Source organism: Pleurodeles waltl, chromosome 6 (assembly GCF_031143425.1).
Source record: "Pleurodeles waltl isolate 20211129_DDA chromosome 6, aPleWal1.hap1.20221129, whole genome shotgun sequence".
NCBI lineage: Eukaryota > Metazoa > Chordata > Amphibia > Caudata > Salamandridae > Pleurodeles > Pleurodeles waltl.
In genome coordinates this window covers 686,736,694-686,750,140 of record NC_090445.1, presented here as the reverse complement: position 1 = coordinate 686,750,140, position 13,447 = coordinate 686,736,694, and the positions used below count along the sequence as shown (strand labels likewise).

The following is a 13,447-nucleotide window of genomic DNA, read 5'->3' as shown; positions in this document are numbered from 1 at the left end:
CTATCTGATGCCCCTGCAGTGTTCTCTCCGTTTAAGTCAGGTATCCGGTGTGGGCTTTGCCCATGTTATTTGGGCCCAGTGGTCCACGGACAATGCCTGGACTTGTAAATTTGGTGTATATAATAGTTTTTAGTGTGTATATATTTTTGATTGCTGTATTTTAATTATATTTCAATGGTTACAATCATTTCCTTTTGTCTTTGCATTCTTCCAGGGGGTTTGGGGGGTGTAACTGCGATGTATTGGTATGCATTAATGTGTGTGTTGTAGTGGGTGGGGGTGGGTGTGTCGTGTGTGTGTGTCTCTGTTTTTTCCCTCCCCCCTCCCCTGTGTTGTAGGTGCAGTACTCACCGTTGTCTTCTACGCCGGCGTTCGTGCTCCTGGTAGAGGAGCAGGAAGACTATCGCTGGGAGGATCTGGAGTTCCGGTTCCATGCTGTCCCCGTTCCTCGTGGGGTGTGTAGAGGTGAGCGTTTTCCCTTCGAAATGCCTGTTTCCGCCGTGTTTTTATCTGCGGTGCTACCGCCACGGAAAAGGTGGCGGATTGGTAGGTTGTGATACTGTGGGCGGTACTTTGACTCCCGCCTGGCCGTGATTCAATTTTTTTTACAACCGGCCTGTTGGCGGTTTTACCGCCGCTTTAGCACCGACCGCCAGGGTTGTAATGACCCCCATAGTGTGGAATATCTCCTTCGTCTGTGCTTGCTGGCACTGTGTGAAAAGCCTGTACTTCTCAAAGAAAGCCTCATTTCACAAGCACATCCTTAATCTCCAAATATGGTTGAGTTTGTAACAAATAGCATGAGTAACAACAGACCATACTGAATCCACCTGATTATTTTATTTGTGCATGAATCCAGCACCAGCTCCTGCCACAACATTATTTGATAGGATATATATATTGCACCCACCATCTCTTGTATGTAAGCTGACACCCTATCTATCTGTAGTCGATACTTTGAGCTAGCTGTGCCTTCTTTACAATGCAATATGTGCTGAATACACATCAGCCAATCGCTGTGTTTGTAAATGTCCAATTTTTCACTCCATGTCTATTGATACATTGCCAATTGTCTAACAGCTGTCTGGGATACTGTGGTCAATAACACCACACCTGCTCACGGTGACCTCGTGAGAAAGTTCACATCCTAGTGTTTAGGTCCTTATGATTGACTGGAACAGTGAGGCACACCACATTTGTATGTTCAATACCGTAGATGTGATTATTATACTTCTTCTTGAAACACCCCCTTCTATAGGAGCGATTAGGTCATTTGCTGTGTGCTTGATGCTTTTTCACCCCCTTAAGTTACGATTCTAAACATCATAAAAGCAGTCTTTCAGTCTTAAGCACATATTGATATTTCAGGCCTCAACAATGCTCAGGGCACTCTAGATATCTTATATGCCATGGTGACTGATGAGAGTTACATCAGTGTGACAGTTTGTATGTGAAACTTTGATGTACCAGATCTGCTAAGACCCTTGGCCCTCATTGTACATTGAACTGCGTGTTTTATGAATATTGCATTGATCAATCACAATTTACTGTAGACCTTCTTTACCGATGACGATTTCTGTTCATAAAATGCTGTTTGTAAATCCAAAGGGCAAAAACTGTTCAGCGCAGGCAGTCCACCTCACAGGTCAATCACAAAATCCCCCTGCAAGTTAGGGAACAACAATCATAACAAACACACTTCACAGGCCAATAATGCATTGACACTGCAGAACAGCAGACTCTGCAATAGTAAAGATAATTTTCAAGTCATGAGTTAATACTGGGTACAGAATTGTGTTGTGAGTTAAGCCTCCTGTTACAGTATGAAGGCAAATAACAACGCAGGAGTCGTCCGTCAAGCAGGTAAGTGTTATTTTATTGTTTAATAACTTGGATTGTTTCTGCTGGTTTTCTTCCTTTTGTCGTTCCGTCTGTATCTGTTGGGATACTGCAGTTAATGGTTCACATTCACTTCCTTGTTTCTCTGCGTTTCTTCAGGTCTCCCGGGAAGCACATGCAGAGAAAAGAAGAAGAATCTCGGTAAGTGTTTAGGTTTTCTCCTTTCCTAACTGTTTCTGGGTTTCCCTCTTCTGCTGTCTTTTCTTTCTTGTCTCCTCTCACTTTTTTGTCTTTTCTGGGCTTTCCTTTATCTGTTCGCCTTTTCTGTCCTTTCCCTCTCTGTCAGGGTTTTTCTTAGTTTTTTCCCCTGTCTTCTATTCTCCTTTTCGCTTTCTTCTACGGCTCTCTGAAATGCTGTTGGTTAGTTTTTCTTGTTACTCAATCACTGCTGTGAGCTTGTGCCTGCTGTACTTCCTAAAAACCCAGTTTGAATATCCCTCACCTCACCCGTGCCGTTTCATTCATCCCAGTGTTTCCCCCTATTTATCCTTTCCGTCTCCCCTCCCCTCCCTTCCCCTCCCTTGGTTCTTTAGATCCGCTCCACCCGTCCCTAGGGCGCTTCAACGCACCTGGAAAAGCCACGCTTCTCCAGAAGAATGGCGGCCCGCTGCGCTCCGCTTCCCGGATTGACGTCCTCCCGTCCCTGATCGGGGACGAACCGCTCCCTGGTCTCTCCGGTCCTCCGTCCTGGGGTTCTCTCCACGATGTCCTCTTTTGCTCCTCCGTCTCGTTCCTCGTTCTTTTGCTCCTCCGTCTCGTTCCTCGTTCGCCTTTCCTCCCGACTCCTCCTCTCCTGGAACTCCCGACGCCACCCCTCTTGTCCTTCCGTCTTCCCGCCGTGACCTGGCGTCTTCTCCCTGATTGGTGGTGCTTCCGTTGGTTCCGGTTCACCACCGGCAGCTGCAGTACATAATGGAAAAGTGTGCGGGCAGGCTTCGGCCAGCCCGTCACACCTCCCTAACCTGATAAGTGGTATACGACAGGCAGGATGTGCAGTGCATTCCTGTGGCAAGTAGTGATAAATACTGTTCAAACTCATTTTTGCCCTGCAAAGTTCAGGGCTCATAGGGAGGAGGCCAGGCACTGGACTGACAAGTGTCCTTAAACAGCGATTCACTGGTGACTTAACACTAGAGCAGCAGGGCAGGCATGTTTGGAAGCGCTTCCAGTAATGAAACAGCATAGTTTTTTTTTAAACTGCTGTCCACCAAACAAAGGTTCTTAATTTTCACTGAGAATGCAGTGCACGGTCAGCAAGCACATCCTGTGTCAATTTTAATTGGACAGGTGGCAAGAGACATGTCGATCTGACCTTCAATTCAACCTAGGTAACTGATGAAGGATCACTCTAGGTATGTTATGCCTTATACGGAATGCTGACTTGAAAGAAGATTATTTCCATAAGGAACAGTTACAACATAAAAGCGGAAAAGGACTGAACAATTCTTTCCTGACTAGATGATGGACCTGGTCATTTTTATTTTCAAAACTGTATTGTTACTGGGCTTTAATACTTTTTAGGTTGCAGCCTACAAGTCTGGTTTGTGAAAGACATCTTGGAAAGTTTAAAAAAGTTGACCTGGGAATGCATTCTGCCCGTCGCTTGCCACTGACTTTGTGGTTTGTAACTTGCGATTTACTTCTGAAAATTTGGATGCAAATTGCCAGGCATTTTACACTAGGCCACCCTGTGTGATCCTGGGCACATCTCTGTTTTTCCTAGAAACAGATACAGAATAACTAGGCTTCTCAGACTAATGACAACATATAGGCCCTCATTATAACTTTGGCGGTCTTTTGACAAGACCACTGTGCTGGCAGCCGCCAAGAGGCCGCCAGTGATGGCGGTACTGTGACCACCGTATTACGAGTCACAAACTGAAGACCGCCCAAATGCAGCCACAAATCCTAAACCACCAGGCCAACAGAGGGCGGGAGAGAGATGGTCTCACTACCAGCACCGCCACGCCAACAACACCCCGCCCTCCATATAATGGCCCCCAAATCAGCACGGCGGTCATTGCACGGTGGTCATTGCACAGCGGTAAACCATTAGCGGTGTGAAATCACTGTGGTCAAAATATCCCCTCCACCAGAACCTGACACCACATTGGATAGTCTGAATACCCCACACCTGACACACACCTCACACACCTGCCAACTGCACTATATAACACCCCCCCACAATCCTTTGCAACCACAACTACCAACGGAGAGACCGAGGAGCACACCAATGGAGAACACTGCATGTCGAAACCATAGGCACCACCACACTTCCCAACCATCACACACCACACAACTGCACCACCAACACAATACACACATTGTTACTGCATACATACACCAGATACCACCAGCACACACAACTAAACACCCCCACCCCACCAACCACCCTACACTGCACCCTACACACACAACACTGCCCCCAACACAACCACCATGTCCCGTCAGAAACACCCACGTTTCACGGATGATTATTTGAGGGTCATAGTAGATGAAATCGTCAGGTTAGAGCCACAACTGTTTGGAGCTCAGGTCCAGCAAACCTCGATATCCAGGAAAATGGAGTTATGGTGGACGATCGTTGACAGCGTCAACTCAGTGGGCACCCATCCACATACAGAAGAGGACATCTGGAAGAGGTGGAACGACCTATGGGGGAAGGCGTGTTCCATGGCATCACCTCACCAGATTGCCATCCACAAAACTGGCAGTGGGCCCCCACCTCCTCCCCCTGAGTTCACATTGTGGGAGGAGAAGGTCTTGGACATCATGCATTCTGTGGGCCTGACTGGAATCATCGGAGTCAACAACACCCCTCAGGCACCGACCACTCCTGTCCAGCATGCGTACCCAGCACCCATCACTCCCTAATCCACCCCATATCACACTTCTGCCCCCATCACCCCACGCCCCTCCCCTGCATGTCACACCACCCCACTGCCACTATCCACACAGTCCCTCCCTAATGCACAGATATCAATCAAAATGCCAAGCACCACAACTCCCACAATGCATCACTCCCTACACAGAAAGAATGCACAGTCCCACTTCACAGACTTGCCTGGGCCATCTGGGACAATTGGCCAGTCCAACACGCAAGCCCCACCCTGGACACATCTGAGTCCCCCTCCCATGTGTCTACCACAGCACAGCCAACCCTACATCTTCATACATGTGTCCCAAGGACAGGTCAGTCAGCAGTGTGCCCCACAGGACAGAGACCAGAGTCAAGGCCACACACCCAAGATGATGAAGGTCCTGGTGCAACTGGGAGTGGGCTCACTGTGCCAGGGGCACAGGCGCTCAGGGCTAGTGGGAGGGCACCTGTGGGCCAAAGGATGGGGCACCCACAACAAATGACTGGCCAGGAGGCCATTTCCCAAGTCCTGGTAGCATACCACCAGTCCCAGGATACTATGGGCAAGGTCCTCCTAACCGTCCAAGAGAACCAGAAGCTACAAAGGGAATACCACCGGGAGGCCATGCAGCAATAGCAGACCCTCAATACCACCATAGCCTCCATTGCAGGGGTACTGAAGGAACTGACCAACATCCTGCGTGCTTCCTCCACCCACCAGCAGGCCCCTTCCACTAGCCACATTCCAACTGAGCCCTCAACTTCTGGGGCAGCTAGTGGAATGGAGGCCCTGTCAGAGGACCCGCAGACACCAGCACCCCTCCTCCTGTAGCTGAGGAATCCACACGCAAGTAAGAACGTCCATCCAGACATCCTGCAGGACCTGATGTCAAGACCAAGACCACTGCCAGGAAGTGACCCTATCCTGAACATTCTCCCTTGTCTGCCACTGACACGCCCTGTTGACTGTCCACTGTCATGCCTCCATTTTCCCATGGCCCCTTGGATACTGGACCTGGACTACCTACAGCTGGGAAAACTACTCTGATGATTACATCCACCATGACCCCACTCATCACACATTGCACGTGTGATTAACATTAAACACCTTTGAGCACAGCTACTGCCTATGTGTCTTTATTGTAATGAGTAAGATTTGCATTTGAATAACATGTCATTACAGTCAAACCATTGTCCTGCAAATGTCTGCGAGATAGACAGAAGGGGGAGCAATATGCAGCAAAGTTGATGGTAGAGCAGAGATATTCTGGATACATGTGTCAAGGGAGCCACCAGGCAAGGCAGGAACCAGAGTTGCACCACACAAATGCCCTGCAAATAGACCAAGACAGGGACAACTATCATGACAGGAGACACTGTAGGCCACTCAACACACGTGCTGATTATTGTCCCAATCCCTAGTGTGATTTAGCATGTTGAATCACAAACCATATGCCCATGTCAGGTCTAAATTCCTACGACATCCATACCCAATAGTCCATCCCTCACAGCTGACAAATCTCAACTAAAGGCATGTTCTGCAGGCTGCAACAGTTGAGTTACACATTCTCCCATTGTGGACTGTGAGGATAAATAGCAATGCTGATGACACCACTATCTTTGGCACAACAATTGCAGTTGGCAAAGCAGTAAGGGGAGCATAGCACATGGACAATAAATTGCATGAGCGATGCTACACAACAGCACAGTGGAAGTAGCAGTCACATTTGAACTGAAACATCTCCTCTGATGGGCAAAATGTTCCCCCCAAAACCCACCCAGAGTGTGAGCCGCACTCAGCACCTCCACTGATGATAGACACCAGGAGGAGCCATGGTACAATGCATCCAGAACTACAGGTAACATTCATTACACATGGCACATACCTGTTTCTCATGGGAAGTAATGTTGAATTAACTCTGCTCTGGAGTCAGCTGCATCCTCATCAGCGTCCTCCTCATCACTTACTATGTCCCCTTCATCAGCCACTGGTCGAGCTACCAACTCCTCTCCATCCAGCAATGTGATGTGATGCCTCAGGGCCAGATTGTGCAGCATGCAGCAGGCAACAGCAATCTGGCAGACTTTAAGTGGTTTGTAGAGTAGGGCACCTCCGGAGACATGTAGGCAGTGAAATCTGGCCTTCAGTAGACCAAAGGGCCTCTTGATGATACGCCTCTTCCTGCCGTGGGCCTCATTGAAACTGTGTTTGGCATCTGTTGTCGAGTACCTCACAGGTGTCAGCAGCCAGGGAAGGATAGGGTACCCAGAGTCACCTGTGTGCACAGAGGTAGGACACATCTCAATAATGGTGAGGACACAGGGTACATTGTGAAGTGACGTGAGATGACAGGGGCACACATCCTATTGGATACATACTGATGAGCCATGCCCGGTCCCTCTGTAGCTGTGCCATCATGTGTGGGATGTTGCTGTTCAGCAAAATGTACAGAACCAGGGAACCTGGCCATAACCTGTGAGATATGTTGGTCAGCAAGACACATCACCTGCACATTTATGGAATGAAAGTTTTTCCAGTTCCTGTACACTTGTTCATTTATCCTGGGTAAAACCAAGGCAATGTGGGTGCCATCTATGGCCACTATCACATGAGGGACATGTGCCAAATCGTAGAAGGCAGCCTTAACAGTGGTCAAATCCGCACATTGAGGGAACATGACGTAGCAGGGAAGTTGTCTGACCAAAACACACAGTACATCCTTCAACACATTGCTGAACATAGGCTGTGACATCCCTGCTGCCAAGCCCACTGTCATCTGAAACAACCCTGAGGCAAGGAAGTGGAGTACTGACAACACCTGCACTAAGGGAAGGATGGCATAGGGATGACGTATGTCAGGCAACAGATCACGCTTCAACTGGCTACACAGCTCCATGATGGTCTGACGGTTCAGACGATATGTCTGAATGACGTGCCTCTCTTCCAGGGTAGCCAGGTCAACTAAGGGCAGGTACACGGGGGCATGTCTCATCATCACCAATGCACTGTATCTGGGAACAGGAGAGAGGAGAAGTCAAAAGTTGATGTATGCAATGTGTTGACATTGTCAATCTATGCAGTAGTCACTACATATCATCCATGACGCACATAAAATTCATTGCATATTAAATCGCAGCTGCCTGTCCTGTATGCACAGCACAGCTGGAAGTGACCTCATTCCACCAGCTTTTGATGTCATGGCAGTAGGTGGTCTAAACTGCCGTGCAACTCCTCATTGGATAACATTGTTGCCTATGGAAGACTGGGGCCAATGGTGATCACTACGGGCGGTGATGGTCATGTACGCAGAAGCCATAATCGCCATTTACTGTTCCATAGCTCACTTGACTCCTGACAAGTTCAAGCAAGACCTCCACTGCGTGTGCTGCTGTGTTCTGACTCTGGAAGCCAATATGCCATGTCCTGCAGGAGTTAGGGCACCAGCCTTCACCCAGGAAGAGCTGGAGAAGCTTGTGGACGGGGTCCTACCCCTGTAAGGACAGTTGTATGGGGCACCAGAACAGCAGGTGAGTCTCATGTCACTGTCATGTGTGATTGTGATGTGTGTGTGGATGAAAGGAGTTGGAATGAGGCACACGGAGTGGATGCATGGAGATGGGTGAGGAGTCTGAGCGTTAGTGGCGTGAGGACACTCCGTGGCGTGAGGACACTGAGCGTGGTTTTGAAATGTGTCTGATGTGTGATGTCCACTACTGACCCTGCAATGACAATCTACATGACTTTGTCCTTCTGTCTGTGTCACCCATGCAGGTCAGCGGGCATCAAAAGAAGGGGATTTGGCGTGCCATCGTCAAGCAAGTGTGGACCCTGGTGGTCCATGCCCAGGGGAGCACTCATACAGAAAGTAGTGGGAGAACCTTAGATGCTGGGCCCGGAAGACCTCAGAGGCCTAGCTGAGGATGTCCTCCCAAAGAGGGAGGGGTGCCCGTCGCACCCTGACCCCCCTAATGGCCCACATTTTGACAGTGGCCTGCCCTGAGGTGGATGGGCGCTTGAGGGCAGCACAGCTGCCACAAGGAGGTAAGTACACACTCACACCTCGATGATGTTCTGCCTGTGTGGCTTTGGGTTTCCTACTAGTGGAAGGATGTAGCGTAGGTCACTGGTAGTAGCACACCCACTATGGGTTTCAGCCACCCTGGCAGGATTGGTTCATAGATGTTTGCTCATACCATGCAGACAGTGACTTATGAGGGCAGTTACTTCCAAATTGGGAATTGAGTCATGACCCTCACCAAGGTTTAAGAGCCATGCTACTACCATCAGTACATGTGAGGTGTCAGGGCATTGCCATCAGTATCGGCCTACCACTGTGACCGAGGTTATTAGTGTGTCCTCGATCAGCTGCCATGTACTGTATGTGTAGCTACATACATTGGGGCCAGATGTCACTGTGCTATTTGTCAATGGATTAGTGGGCATGCTACCTACCCATGCAGCATTCTGTTGAGTAAGGTGTACAGGAAATGTCTCCACACACGACCATGGGAATGTGCCAGGTACTGGGCAAGTGTGATTAGATTGTCCCTCATCAAGTACATGAGAACTACTGTTCCACCATTAGCAGTTTCCTTCAGCAAAGCTGTATTATCTCCCATGGTGTCCTACTGTTGTGGCATGTATAGGTGAGGGCATGGACTGCCATGGTATAGCAGTAGCTTATGTTGTTGTTACTCTGTGTGTATGTAGGGTTGGTATTGACCCATTGCACTCCGTCTTTCTCTGCCACCCTCCCTCCCTCTCCACCTCTGTCTTTGTGTGCATCAGCACCATCAGGTGAAGGAGAAGGGGCACCGGCGAGTGGGGAAGCTGCAGCCCATGGGACCCAGGAGGCTGATAACAGCGGAGCCGAGGGGACCAGTGGGACGGAGGGTGAGGGGAGAGCGACGGGGGAACAGGATCCACAACTACATCTTTGGATTCCTCCTCCGATGGACACTCCATCGTGGTGGCAGACCCATCTGGGACCATCCCAGCACCATCCTTGTCCACCACCCCCCATACCAGCACCACCCTCCCTGTAACTCCCCACCCAGTTGCCTGTGCCCGCTCAGCCAGGAAGGTGGACAACTCCTTTGCCGCAGGCACCTCTGCCCCTGCCCTAGTCAGCCATGCTGCCCGCAATGAGGAGTCTATTGACCTCCGGAGATCCATCTCTGTTGGGCAGTCAACCATCGTGAATGCCTTCCTGGGACTGGCATCACAGATGCAGCAGTTGAATGGCTACCTGGAAGGCATTCACAATGCCCTGGCTGCCCTGCAGAGATCGTTTCAGGCTCTGGCCCCCACACTGATGGCAGCCAGTGTTCCTTTTTCTTCCGTCCCACCTACAACTACCTGTTCCCAATCCCATATCCCTCTCCCCTCACCCATCGAACCCATCACAACCACTCCCTCTCCCCCACTCCCAAACGTTACTCCCATTACCAACCTTGTGCCCCTAAAGAATGTTTCCTGATTGAGTTTTCCCTGTTCCCTCCCACTGACCCAGTCCCTTTACACCCCAAGCACCCTGTTCCACTCCCCAAACCCCTGCCTTCCACCTCCCAGTCCTCCCCTAGTGCACCTGGAAGTAGCCATGCCCCTCCCCCACCTAAGATATCTACTCCCACCAAGGCCAAGGTTACCCCTCCCAAAGCAAAAGCCAAGCCCCCTCCCCCAAAATCTAAATCCAGAACAAAAGCCCCACCCCAACCCAAGCCAAAGGACTCCCCTCCAAACCCAAACCTAAGGACCCCCGTCAAAACCCAAGCCCCCACCTCGCCCCAATCACCTCTGAGGTGCCTGCATACCTCATTGATGCCTCTGCCATGTGGAGGCCACTTTGCAGTCAGGAGTGAAGTTGGGGCCATGGACATTGTCCTGTGTGCCTCGAGCACATGTTAAAGTTTGACTGGCCAGTGGGCCTATGTTGTTTTTTGTTATGGTATTTATTAGGATCGCTCTTCATCATATCTGCACCAGGGACCCCTGGTGTTGAGGGTTACATACTTGTCCTGGCTTTCCTTCAACATGTATGTGTTGCATATGTACGATTTGTTGTGTGTGATTTGTGTGTGTGTTGGTAAGGGTGTTTGTTTGTGTGTGTGTGCGTGCCAGCCACTAGCTGTGCCAGGTGTGTGTTGTGTGTGTACTAATGTCCTTCCCTCCAGTGTGTGCTAGGCGGGTGTCCCTACGGTTGGTGTCTTTGTCACAGTCGCTGCTTCTGGAGTCAAATGGCCATCAGGAGGATTGGGAAGATGTCCAGTTCGGGTTCCATGGAGGCTGCAGATGTGCCTGTGCAACTGAAGAGGAGTGTCCCCTTTTATGTGGTTCGATTCCGCTAGCCTTTTCATGGATGGACAACCGCAGCAGAAATCCTGGCGGTGCTCAACCTCGTAATATGATCGGTGGAAACATGCTCCCTCGCCGGCCTGGAGATGCCTACCGCCGGCCGTGGCGGCCCATCCGCACTGGTGGGACTGCCGGTGACTTGGCTGTGTTGTGGTCGGAACACCGCCATGGTCATTATATGGCGGTCTGCTCTGCCAGGCCTGCGGCGGTGCAACCGCCACCTCCATCGCGGCAGTCCTCCGAATGCCAATGTCGTAAGGAGGATCATAATGTAGTATACAGGTCTCATCACTCAGTCACCCATTCTGCAACATATAGGGCCAGATGTAGCAAGTAGTTTTGCCCATTCTGTGTCTATGGGAAAATGTGTTTGTACATATGGCCCATAATGTGGTATGCAGGTCTCATCACTCAGACACCTATATTATATAAAAATATGTTGATGCTTTTAGTTACCCACAAAGCCTCTAAATGTCATTGTGTGCTTGATACTGAGGGGATAATTCCTTTCTGTCTAGTGCGTCATACATACAGTATACAGAAAGCTAATCTAGTACACAATAAAGCTCAAACTTCCACTCCACACAGTTCCACTCCATGCTACATAATTCCATTACAATCCACATAACTCCATGCCACATAATTCCACTACACTCCATGACTCTAATAATTCCACTTCACCTAATTTCACTCAATCCACACCACATAACTCCTATGTACTCAATGCAATACAAGTATACGCTATGCTACTCAATACAATGCCACATAAATCTACTCCACATTACATAGTTTCATTCCACGCAATGCCACATAATTCTCTGTGACACCACATGATTCCACATCATGTCACATAATTCCAGTCCACACAATTTTACTCCACGTCACATAACTGTACTTCACGCCACACAATTGTACTTGACGTCAAACAATCCCACTCCATCCAATTCCACATCTCACAAACCCACACCACGCAAAGCTATGCCACTCCCCACAATTCGATTCAAAATAATGCCACCCAAGGGCAAGTAATACCATGCCACATACTTCCACTCAACTCAATGCCACATAATTCCATTTCACTCCACATAAATCCATTCAACATACTTCCACTCCACTGCACATAATTCCACTCTGTGCCACTCAAACTCCACACCGCATAATTCTGCCACACGCCACATAATGTCAGCCCATCAACCCAACAGAATTCCCAACTAAGCAATTCCATGCCTCATAATTACATCACACCATACACTTTCAGTACACAGCACCTAATTCCACTCTACTCCATGCCACATAATTCCACTCCACATAATTCCACTCAAAAAACCACATAATTGCACTCCACTACAATCAACGCAACACAATTCCACTCCATTCCATGTAATTGCACATCTGGCAATTACACTCCACATCACATGATGCAACACTACACAATTCCACAACACTCCACACAATTTCAATCTAAATAATTGCCCACCATGCCACATAATTTGACTCTACAGCATGTAAGTCAACTCCGCATAATTGCACTCTGCACCACACAGTTCCACTCCACGCCACACAATTTCACTCCATGCCACAAAATTCGACTCCATGCCACGATTTCAATCTGCTCAACACAGCAGAATTCCAGGCCACACTACTCCACTCCAGTCTATGCCACATAATTCAAAATGTACCCAACACAATTATAGGACACACAATTTCATGCCATATAATTGTACCATACACATAATTCCCTTCGACAATATGCCACATAAGTCCACATCACATAATTCCACTCCACGCCACATAATTCCAGTCCCACACGATCACGCCACACCACACCACCTCTATACCACTGCACTCTACAACACTCTACTATAGTCTGCAACACTGCGCTCTATAACACTACACTCTATGCCACTCCACTCTAATCTGCAACTCTCTACTCTATACCACTGCACTCTCTGCCACTGCACTCCATACTATTCTACACTATGCCACTCTACTCTACACAATGATGCTCTGTTCTACGCCCCTCTACTCTATGCCACAGCACTTTACTTCATTACACTCTATGCAAATCTACACTAGTCTGCACCACTCTAAACTACTGCACTTTACACCTTCACATTGTACGCCACTACACTTTATGCCACTATGCGCTACGCCAATGCACTCTACACCACTATAATCCACTCTGCACCTCCATGTTCTATGCAACTGCGTTTTACACCACTCTACTTTGCACCACTGCAATCTACACCACTGCACTCAATGACACTATACTCTGCACTCTACACCTTTACCCTCTACACCGCAGCACTCTGAGCCACTGCACTCTACAGCAC

At 49.0% G+C, this 13,447-nt stretch overlaps 1 long non-coding RNA gene across 1 annotated transcript; it reads right to left on the bottom strand.

The window, feature by feature from the left end:
• Nucleotides 1-1,855: 1,855 nt before the first annotated feature.
• LOC138300166 (uncharacterized) lies at nt 1,856-2,732 on the bottom strand. Its single transcript, XR_011204884.1, has 2 exons — nt 2,469-2,732; nt 1,856-2,000 (listed from the first exon to the last, which is right to left on the bottom strand). It is a non-coding gene; the product is annotated as an uncharacterized lncRNA (long non-coding RNA).
• Nucleotides 2,733-13,447: the final 10,715 nt, after the last annotated feature.